Source organism: Pinus tabuliformis, chromosome 6 (genome assembly GCF_031772625.1).
Source record: "Pinus tabuliformis cultivar Carrire ecotype Pingquan chromosome 6, CPIR1, whole genome shotgun sequence".
Classification (NCBI taxonomy): Eukaryota; Viridiplantae; Streptophyta; class Pinopsida; order Pinales; family Pinaceae; genus Pinus; species Pinus tabuliformis.
This window is the reverse complement of record NC_142292.1, coordinates 2,046,550,847-2,046,563,225: the sequence shown is the minus strand read 5'-3', so window position 1 is coordinate 2,046,563,225 and position 12,379 is coordinate 2,046,550,847.

Genomic DNA, 12,379 nt, shown 5'->3' with positions numbered 1-12,379 from the left:
CGATCAAGCCCTGCCTCACCCAAATGCCAATTGCGACAAGAGGAGGCGGACCCGATGGAGGTATTAAAGGCAGTCTATAATCATATCACATCCGCAGTATAAATGGTCGCCCACCCCAATCCTCTGATTGCGATAACATATGGACCCGATGGCATATCAAATGTGGTTTATAATAATATCGCGTACGCAGTATATCAGAATGCATAAAGGGTCGTCCACCCCAATCCTCCGATTGCGATAAAAAGTGGTGGACCCGATGGGAACTTTAAAGGGACTTTATAATATATCGCATCCATCGCAAACCGCCGATAGCGATAAGGAGCGAACCCGATATATATATAAAGCATGATTAATGGCCATATCGCATCCGATCCATCGGATCGCCCATCGACAAATAGAAAATGTTATATAGCGATAAGGAGCGGACCCGATATATTTATAAAGCATGGTTAATGGCCATATCACATCTGATCCATCGGATCGCCCATCGGAAAATAGAAAATGTTATATAGCGATAAGGAGCGGACCCGATATATTTATAAAGCACGGTTAATGGTCATATTGCATCCGATCCATTGGATCGGCCATCAGCAAATAGACGATGTTATACAGCGATAAGGAGCGGACCCGATATATTATTGTTATGGGTGCATAATGTTTAAAGTCCGCCTTTTGTTATTTGGACCATTTTTCATCATTTTCCCGCTGTTTTTATCACTTAAATCATTCCTTAAGAGATCGGTCAAAGCAAGCGAGCCCCAGGATTTTGGATCCTCTGGTTTTGACTCATGGTTTTATTAAAAGCGTGACTATATAAGAAGAAAAGAGATCCTTTGGCACGGACGGAAAAGGAATTGAAGATCTTAAGGAAACTGTGCAGCCGCAAACAGGAAAAAGATAGAAGTCTCTTCGGGTGTGGAGAATCTCTATTCAGGAGGTGATGTGGGAGAGGTCACCCACAGGTTCTTTTAAACAAAGATGCAATCATTTCTTATATATTCTCTAGCCGCTTATGCTGTTTACTAAAGGGTTCTAAGTGCGCAATATTAAGTTTTTTTCTTGTTTAGCCTTCGGGTGTGCAGCAGTATGTAAATCCTCTGTTTGGGTCTTGATAGCAGCCTCTTTTTTCTAAATCGGGTGATAACTGTCATGGATCTGGTGCTTGGGTTGGCCCTTGAGTGATTCTGATAGATCTGTTGTTTGGGTAATTCTGAAGATTTGTTTGTACTTAATGACCATTTTCTCTTCTTAGATCCAGACTGAAAATTCATGAAACGTGGTCCTTGAACGAAGTAGGGGGTTGTAGCTCCCTTCCAGGAGAGACTGGAGAACGAGAGAGAGTTGTAGCTCTCTACAGGTTGCAGCCTGCGTAGTGGTAAAGGACTGCACCAGTACAAAATCATTGTAAAAGAAATTCTATTTGAAAGAAGATAGAGACATATTGCAGCAGGTGGTTTTCACCCACATTGGGTTTCCACCTTATATCTGGTGTTCATGTGTGTGAATTATGTGTGATGATCTGTTCTATTTTACTGCACCAGTTTACTGTTAATATGGTTCTAATGCACTCATTAAGGATCAACTAACTGAATCATAAGAAGTTTTGGAAGTAGCATATATGAATCTGAATATGGAAATGAAAAAGTTTTATTAATCTGATAATACTGATTCACCCCCCCTCTCAGTACTATTTCCAACAATTGGTATTCGAGCAGGTCCTTCAGAGAAACTTGATCGCTTGAAGGAAGATCGTTCACTATGAGCAACTATGAGAGGGAAGCATCAATCAGGCCACTGATTTTTGATGGGACAAACTTCAGTTATTGGAAGGTAAGAGTTACTGCCTATCTTCAATCTCTTGGCACAGAAGTTTGGGATATCATAGAGATAGGCTACACTTTTCCTTCAGCTACTCCTATAGATCCGGCTGAGAAAAAGAAATATGAAATAAATGCTAAAGTAGTCAATACTCTGTTGGGATGCTTATCTCAACCAAAATTCGTAAAGGTTATGCAATATAAATCTGCAAAAGAAATATGGGACAAGATTGTCTTGAGCTACGAAAAGCATGCTGAACTTCAAACCCTCAGGATTCAGTATGAGAATCTCAGAATGTATAATGATGAAAGTGTGGCTAACTATTTCCTTAGGGTAGATGAGATTTTTAACTGCATGAAAAACTTGGGTGAAGAAATAAAAGAGGCTATTGTGGTTGAAAACGTTCTAAGATCCTTGTACACCAAGTTTGAATCTAAAGTGTCCGCCATAGAAGAAAAGCAGAATCTACGAACTCTCACCATGTCACAGCTGCATGGAATTCTAACCGCTTATGAAATGCGAAAAGGAGGTCCTTCAGATAGGAGAGAAGCTATCTTCAAGGCTTCAGGCAAAGGAGAGTACCTTGAATCAATTCATGTGTCAGAAGAAGAAGAAGAATCAAATTTTGTCAGAAATCTTCAACGAGGTACTGGCAGATTCAGAGGTAAGTTACCCTTCAAATGTTTTGCTTGTGGAAGAGTAGGTCACTATGCTGCCAAATGTCCTCATAAGGATAAGATTGACAAGGGAAAGGAACCTGTTAGATGGAACAAGAAACATAATGCAAATAAGAAGAGCTATTACACCCATGAAGACAGTGATGGTCTATCAAACAGCGATGAAGATGAACGAGGTAATCCCTATAAACTTTTAATGGCTTTTGAAGATGATGATTACATGGATTCTCTAGATATAGATAGCTATTATGAGGAGATGTCTAGACTCAAGACATGCTTAGAAGAAAATAATGTGATCATTGAGACTCTGCAAATCCAACTTGATGAAAAGAAACAATCTCTTGAAAAGTTAGAATGTGAAATTGTTGGGCTTCGAAAAGAAATTGAGAAAACAAAGGCTCTCAATCTTAAATTTGTTAAAGGATCTGAAACTCTAGATGAGATCATCAATGTACAGCACTCTCCTTTAATTAAGACAGGTCTGGGGTATAATGGAGAAACATCTCAAGCATCCACCTCGAAGAGTTATCTCGATGTTGCAAGAAGATATGAGCAAAAGCAAAACAGAGATCACCAGGTAAAACAGGGACAAATTTCATCAAGAATAAACAAAGACTACCAGACAAATCAGGGACAATTCACCTTAAGGACGAAAAAAAGCTACAATCAGCCAAGATCCTCTCAATTTACCTCAAGAATGGATGAAAATAGAAATCACAATCATATGACTGGTAAATTTGATAATCGTAGAGGCTTCTTCAATGGCCAGTGTTTCTCTTTCCATAACTTCGGTCACAAAGCAGCTCAATGTGTTGCCTACAAAACAATCATGACTAGAGAAGCCCAAAAGCAAAGAAGTATGACTGGGATTACAAAAAGGACCTATAACAACTTCTCGACTCTTGAAAATGAAATTGAATGCTCTATCTGTAATAACTTTTGTCATGAAGACTCTGAATGCAGGAGTAGGTTTCAGCAAACAAAGGAATACGATTCAAGAACCAGAACATGGAGAATAAAGGAACCTCGACCAGAAAGATGTGGGATAGCATTTTATGCAGAAGGACAAGAAAATCAATGGTACATCGACAGTGGATTTTCAAAGCATATGACAGGTGATAAAGAAAAACTTGAATCATACACTGCTTTAGAAAAAGGAAAGAAAGTTTCATTTGGGAATGGTACTCCTGCTGCCATAAAAGGAAAAGGTATTGCTCAATTGAAAGAAAAGGTCAAAGCAGGAAATGTTTTGTACGTTGATGGATTGAAACATAATCTTCTAAGTGTCAGTCAGATGTGCGATCAAGGAATCGAGGTAATATTTAGATCAAATGGATATCATGTTCGTGATCTTGATACAGGTGAAACAGTGATCAAAGGCAAAAGAACTCCAAACAATCTATACATATTTGAAGAAGGACAACAACAATGCTATATGAGCAAGGATGATGAGCACTAGTTATGGCACCAGAGGTTGGGGCATCTAAGTTTTTCACAAATAAGGAAAACATGCAAGTATCAGGCAGTTCGTGATCTTCCAGATATCAAAATTCCAGAGAATACAATATGCAAATCATGTCAGTTTGGTAAACAAACCAGGACTAACTTCCCTGAGAAGGAAGGATCAGCTAGCAAACCTCTCAAACTTTTTCATACAGATGTATGTGGTCCATTTAGGACAAGGAAACCTCGAGGAGAGGAGTACCTTATATTATTCATTGACGAATTCTCTAGGTTTGTTTGGTTAGGACTTATGAAACACAAAGACGAAGCATTTGAAAAATTCAAATCCTTCAAAGCCTTGGTTGAAAATGAATTAGATCACAAAATTAAGTGTCTCAGGTCTGACAGAGGTGGGGAATTTAACTCAAATGAATTTTTCGATTTCTGTGAAGAGCATGGAATAAAAAGGGAATTCTCTACAGCAAGGACTCCTCAGCAAAATGGAGTGGTGGAAAGGATGAACAGAACAGTCCAACAAATGGCCCACACCATGCTTGATGAATCTGGAACTCCTGCAACCTTATGGGGTGAAGCTGCATATGCCGTGGTTGTTATTCTCAACAACACAAATGTGCGAGTAAACAGCACTCAAACTCCTCATGAGCTCTGGTATGGTAAGACTCCTTCAGTAAAGCATTTTAAAATTTTTGGAAGAAAATGCTATATTAAGAATACTGATGAACAGCTTGGAAAACTTGAGCCTATAGCAGATGAAGGCATTCTCCTTGGTTATTCACCTTATAGTAAAGCATATAAGTGTTACAATAAAAGACTTGGAAGAATTGTTGACAGCATTGATGTAGTGGTTGATGAAAAAGGATACATTCCTAGGCAAGTAAATCGTGAAAATATCGATGAAGATGAAGACTACCCTTCAAATCAGACTGATAATGAAGAAGAAAAACCTCAAGAGGCTCCAAAGGAATAGATAAGGATAGAAGAAAAGACTCCATCCAGGCATGTTCAAAAGAATCATCCAGAATCTCAGATTTTGGGGTAGAAAGAGGCAGGTGTACAAACAAGAAGAACAATAGCAGAAGCCTCAAGCTACTTGGCATTGCTCTCCTCCACTGAGCCACAAAATGTAAAAGAAGCATGTAGAGATGAATGTTGGGTCAAGGCTATGGATGAAGAACTTGAGCAGATCGAAAAGAACAACACTTGGGAATTAGTACCTAGACCAAAAGATAAGAATGTCATAGGGACAAAATGGATCTTCAAAAATAAGTTGAATGAAAATGTGGAAGTAGTTAGAAACAAGGCAAGACTGGTTTGTAAGGGATATGCTTAGCAAGAAGGAATATACTTTGAAGAAACTTTTTCTCCTGTTGCTAGACTTGAAGCTATCCGAATGTTCCTTGCTCTCTCAAGCTTTCAAAAATTCAAAGTATTTCAAATGGATGTGAAATCAGCTTTTCTGAATGGAGATTTAGAAGAAGAAGTATACATTGAGCAGCTAGATGGGTTCATTCTTGGGAATGATCCAAACCTTGTATGTAGACTGAAAAAGGCTCTCTATGGTCTTAAATAAGCTCCAAGGGCTTGGTACTACCGTTTGGACAAATATCTTCATCAACAAGGTTTTTCAAAAGGATCAGCAGATAGCAATCTTTATATAAAAATTGAAAATGACAAGTTGCTAATACTTGTTGTGTATGTAGATGATATTATTTTTGGCAGCAATGAAGAAACTATGAGTCAAAACTTTGCCTCGGTAATGCAGAAAGAATTCGAAATGTCCCTGCTAGGTGAACTGACATACTTTCTTGGATTGCAAATCCAACAAAATAAAGACGGTATCTTCTTGTCTCAAACCAAGTACCTCAAGTAGATTTTGAAGAAGTATGGCATGGAAGATTCAAAACCAGTATGTACTCCCATGGTTACAGGATGCAGTCTTAGTGCGAATGATGAATCGGCTGCAGTTCATCAACCAACATACAAATATATGATTGGAAGTCTACTTTATTTGACAGGTACCCGACCAGACATCATGCATGCAATTGGAATAGTTGGAAGATTTCAGGCAAACCCAAAGGAAACTCATCTTCAGGAAGTAAAGAGAATCTTCAAATATCTTCAAGGAACTCAAAACTTTGGCTTATGGTATCCTAGAGATACCGATCTCACACTTCATGCTTACACAGATGCAGATTGGGCTGGAAGTGTGGATGACAGGAAAATCACAAGTGGTGGTGCTTTCTTTATGGGTTCTAGATTAGTATCTTGGTTCAGCAAGAAACAAAGTTCGATTGCTTTATTTACAGCTGAAGCAGAATATGTGGCTGCTGCATCTTGTTGCACCCAACTTCTTTGGATGATGCAGACTTTACAGGATTTCCAAATCACTTGTACTCCACCTATCCCCATCTTATGTGATAATACAAGTGCAATCAACATTTCAAAGAACCCAGTCATGCATTCAAAAGCCAAGCACACACTGTTCAAGTATCATTTTCTTAGAGAACAAGTGCTTGAACAAAAGGTCAAGTTGGAATTCATTTCTTCTAAGGAACAAGTGGCTGATATATTTACCAAACCATTGCCCAAGGAGACTTTTGAATACCTTAGGCAGAAGCTGGGGGTTGTCGATGCACCATCCTGCTGTTAATTCTCAGATTGGTGCTTGTACGCGAGGTTCTGATGGGGTATACGCGTACAAGGTTCAAGGGGAGCATAATTCATTGTTGGCATTATCGTATTACAGAAGGAGGAACATGTTGGGTAAATGAACTGTATCTATCCATGGCAATAAAGATGTTGAATTATGCTATATGTAGGCAGCATAACGCTGTTCCTATTTTATATATAGCCAGAATAGCTCGACTTTCTGTCCTAATGACAGAGGGGAAAAATCAGGAGGAGCAAGCTCTCAAGGGGAGAAATAGTTAGGAGAAGCAGATATCCGCGCTTTTCCCTTGATGTCAAAGGGGGAGAGTGCTTTTTGGATGGTGTTGTTGCCATCAAGTCCAAAGGGGGAGATTGTTGGCATTATGGCATTATGAACATATGTTGAACTTGATGGAAACCCTCTCTTAGATGGTCATTTCTCTTATATACACCATGATGGAGCAAGAGGAGCCAAGAGGATCCAAGAGGAGACAAGAGGAGCCATATATATGTATATGTCACATATATATGCTTTTTGGATGGTGTTGTTGCCATCAAGTCCAAACGGGGAGATTGTTGGCATTATGGCATTATGAACATATGTTGAACTTGATGGCAACCCTCTCTTAGATGGTCATTTCTCTTATATACACCATGATGGAGCAAGAGGAGCCAAGAGGATCCAAGAGGAGACAAGAGGAGCCATATATATGTATATGTCACATATATATGCTTTTTGGATGGTGTTGTTGCCATCAAGTCCAAACGGGGAGATTGTTGGCATTATGGCATTATGAACATATGTTGAACTTGATGGCAACCCTCTCTTAGATGGTCATTTCTATTATATACACCATGATGGAGCAAGAGGAGCCAAGAGGAGCCATATATATGTATATGTCACATATATATGCCAAAGAAGAGGAGCATACACAACTATCGGGAGCCTATCGGAGTAAGAAAGGCACTCTCATATGCAAGGAGGTCTTTGGAAGACACTACCAAGACAGAAGAGCATATCGGGAGCTTATCGGGAGCCATCGGGAGCAACATGCAGAATTATCGGGAGTGCAGACAGAGCCATCAGGAGAACAGAAGTAGTTATCGGGAGCCATTGAGCAATTGGGAGCTTATCAGAGAAATAGAGGCACATTCTCATATATAAAGAGCTTATCGGGAGGAATCGGGCGTATAAAACCCTTGGATGCATGCTTAATCATTATCGGGAGTCATCAGGCCATATATGCATGCTTTAACACTATCGGGAGTTGTTGGGCGCCCAAATCCCATATATATGCATTTTACAATAATCAAAGGCATTTCCCCTTTTGGCGGATAAACACAGTTATATGTGTTAATGTATATATTTCGGCATATATGCACGTCGGGGGTTCGGCTATGTGACACCGCTGAAACCTCCAATTGTGAGCGGACCCGATGGTGGCATTAAACTTGGTCCATAATAATATCACATCCGCGAGAATGGGTCAAGCCCTGACTCACCCGAATTCCAATTGCGACAAGAGGAGTCGGACCCGATGGAGGTATTAAAGGCAGTCTATAATCATATCGCATCCGCAGTATAAAGGGTCACCCACCCCAATCCTCAGGTTGCGATAACATATGGACCCGATGGCATATCAAATGTGGTTTATAATAATATCGCGTATGCAGTATATCAGAATACATAAAGGGTCGTCCACCCCAATCCTCCGATTGCGATAAGAAGTGGCGGACCCGATGGGAAATTTAAAGGGACTTTATAATATATCGCATCCATCACAAACCGCAGATAGTGATAAGGAGCAGACCCGAGATATTTATAAAGCATGATTAATGGCCATATCGCATCCGATCCATACGATCACCCATAGGCAGATAGACAATGTTATATAGCGATAAGGAGCGGACCTGATATATTTATAAAGCATGGTTAATGGCCATATCGCATCCGATCCATCGGATCGCCCATCGGCAAATAGACAATGTTATATAGCGATAAGGAGTGGACCCGATATATTTATAAAGCATGGTTAATGGCCATATCGCATCCGATCCATCGGATCGGCCATCGGCAAATAGACGATGTTATACAGCGATAAGGAGCAGACCCGATATATTATTGTTATGGGTGCATAATGTTTAAAGTCCGCCTTTTGTTATTTGGACCATTTTTCATCGTTTTCCCGCTGTTTTTATCACTTAAATCATTCCTTAAGAGATCGGTCAAAGCAAGCGAGCCCCAGGATTTCGGATCCTCTGGTTTCGACTCATGGTTTTATTAAAAGTGTGACTATATAAGAAGAAAAGAGATCCTTTGGCACGGACAGAAAAGGAATTGAATATCTTAAGGAAACTGTGCAGCCGCAGACAAGCAAAAGATAGAATTCTCTTCAGGTGTGGAGAATCGCTATTCAGGAGGTGATGTGGTAGAGGTCACCCACAGGTTCTTTTTAACAAAGCTGCAATCATATCTTATATATGCTCTAGCCGCTTCTACTGTTTACTAAAGGGTTCTAAGTGCGCAATATTAAGTTTTTTTCTTGTTTAGCCTTCGGATGTGCAGCAGTATGTAAATCCTCTGTTTGGGTCTTGATATCAGCCTCTGTTGTCTAAATCGGGTGGATCTGGTGCTTGGGTTGGCGCTTGAGTGATTCTAATAGATCTTCTGTTTGGGTAATTTTGAAGATTTGTTTGTACTTAATGACCATTTTATCTTCTTGGATCCAATCTGAAAATTAATGAAACGTGGTCCTTGAACGAAGTAGGGGGTTGTAGCTCCCTTCCAGGAGAGACTGGAGAACGAGAGAGAGTTGTAGCTCTCTGCAGGTTGCAGCCTGCGTACTGGTAAAGGACTGCACCAATACAAAATCATTGTAAAAGAAATTCTATTTGAAAGAAGATAGAGACATATTGCAGCAGGTGGTTTTCACCCACATTGGGTTTCCACCTTATATCTGGTTTTCATGTGTGAGACTTATGTGTGATGATCTGTTCTATTTTACTGCACCAGTTTACTATTAATATGGTTCTAATGCACTCATTAAGGATCAACTAATTGAATCATAAGAATTTGTGGAAGTAGCATATATGAATCTGAATATGGAAATGAAAAAGTTTTATTAATATAATAATATTGATTCACCCCCCCCCTCTCAGTATTATTTCCAACAAAAAACCCTTCCTCTCTCTATGGCCCAGATCAAATCCTCCCAGATCGATGGAAGATGAAGACTTTAGACCACCCTCAGCTCCATTTGAAATTATTCAAGGGGCGGTCTGAACTAAATTCTATGTGTCATCCTCTCCACACTTCGTATCCCCCCCCTCATATGTCACTGTAGCACCCCCCCTCTCAAAAGCAGTTTCCTTTGACTTTTCAAACCTGGCTACACCTCCACTTCATCTCGTGGTCTCCATTCACAGAGCGCCAAGCCTTTGCTTAGAGGACAGTGAGGACACGTTCATCATTGTTTCAGCAACTACAGTCATCAAAAAACAATGCAACAAAAAGAGGAACACCACAGCGCATCTACCAATAGGACAAACAACATTGCTCGTTTAAAGGCCCAATCACCACTAGAATGCCCAAAAACAACATCAACACTCAACCGACTGATATTTTTTAAACAGTCTAGTCTATTTTTATACTTTTGGAATAAAATCTTGAATTTTGTTTCAAGATATTTATATAGATATTTGTAACAAATATTGAGATTTTAAATCAAAATATTTTGTAATAAACTTATAAATACTTCATCATTTGAAGTAAGAAAGGTTGGTTTTTATACAGTACAACACTATTGTACATTTCTGAAGCATCAACAGATTTATCGGTAATGCAGAAAGCTCTTTCATAGGATTCTTATGTCAAGTTGTTGGTGAAGTGCCTCTATCATTCTATGTGTTTATATTTCTATGTTTATCACACATATTTGTTTCTCTATCTGAATTATTCAATAGATAATTAAAGGATAGAATTTGTTTAAAACTACACTCTACTCCCGGCTTTGAATAATTTCCATGTTTTCTACTAAAATTTAAATATAGAATTTAGGTAACAATGCTCTATATCTAAAGTGAATCTTAATCTATTCTTCCTTCCCCGTCTCATAAACTAAAAGAATCCAATTAGTTTGGCTACCCTACCCTATGAGATTTATCTGTAAACACTGAAATCGATCTGTACTTTATGAAACAGACTCCATAACCTAATGGAAATCTAGTTATCGACCAACCATTCAAATACAAATAAAACTTAAACTTCATAACTAGCCTAATATTCAATAAAACAAAGCTAAATCTTACAGAGAGAGCCCTCTCTGAAGTTGGTAGGGCTATATTAAAGCTTCCAAAGTAGGTTTTTGGTTACCTTTGCGATTTTCTTCTTCAACCTCAGAAAATTACAGAGTGCTAACAATATCTATAGTGGAAATTTCCTAGATGACACCTTAGTCCTTATTGGGAGGATACCTTAGTAGTCAGTGTTGGGCATGGAATCCCCCCACAACATGTTTTGGGGCTCAAAGCCAAAGTTTTGGTCAAAGGTTTTGTAAGACTCCATGAATTGTGGGCGCGGAGTGCGAAGTAGAGGTCAAGTCATAGGGCTGTCCACCCTAAATTTATGTAATATAATGTAAAGTCATGTTGGCATACCCATGGTCCGTGGACCATGGGATTGTATAAATAGAGCGAGGCTTTAAGCTGAAAAGAGAGTTAATTAGAGTGAATAGTGAAGGAATGGTTCGAGCTTAGAGTAGGATTCTAAGTGTATTGGGTTGTAGTAGTAGTAAGAGGCTTTGCAGCTGAGTGCACAGAGGCCTAGTAAAGTCCGCAGTTGAGTGTGTGGACCCCCGCAACTGAGTGCACAGGGCATTGTCGAGTCTGTAATTAGGATTGAAGATTAATAAAGAGAATTTGAATCTTAGTTCTGCGTATTTGTTGTACCTTGTCTTCTTTATGTTTATATTGGTTCATTTGTCACACGCACTGATATAATTGATGAGTATGTTGTAATAATCATTAGTCTTACATGAAAAAGTTAAGGGTGTTAAAACCTGTTTCTAGCACCCTCCCATACTACTTCGGGTGAGACCTCAGTCCAGACTCCGTGGATAGTTTCTGAAAGGGCTAGTAGTACTGGGATTTGCTTGGCTAAATCACCTCTGAACCTAGGTCAAGCCCACACAAGCCAACAAATGGTTCCGTTGCCAGGACACAGATGGATTTTACTATTTCAAGAATATGATTTTGAGGTCATAGTCAAGCCGGGATGCTTAAATGCAGGACCATACCAATTTTCACGAATTGAGATGGGTGAGGAACCAACAAATTTGGAGGAGGGACTACCTAATGCAGAACTCCTTGCAGTACGCATCGTAGCTGGACACTTTAAAGATATAATCCATTTTCTAACAATAGGGACTACATCGAAGGAGTACTCAATCCAGCAAAAGAAGGAATTGGTGGTCCGTGCAATGGAATTTTTTGTCATCGTGGGGCACCTCTACAAGATGGGAAATGATGATATGTTGCGAAGATATGTACCTGAAATTGAACGAGGTCAGATCCTGGCAGAAGCACATGGGGGCGCTGTAGGAGGACACTATGCAAGACGTGCAACCGCACAAAAGATTCTTTGCACAAGTTTATGTTGGCCAACCCTGCACCAGGATTCGAAAGTGCATTGTAAGGCCTGAAATATATGTCAAAGAATGGGAAAACCATCACGAAAGGACGAAATGCCACTAAATCCCCAAATGACACCGCAG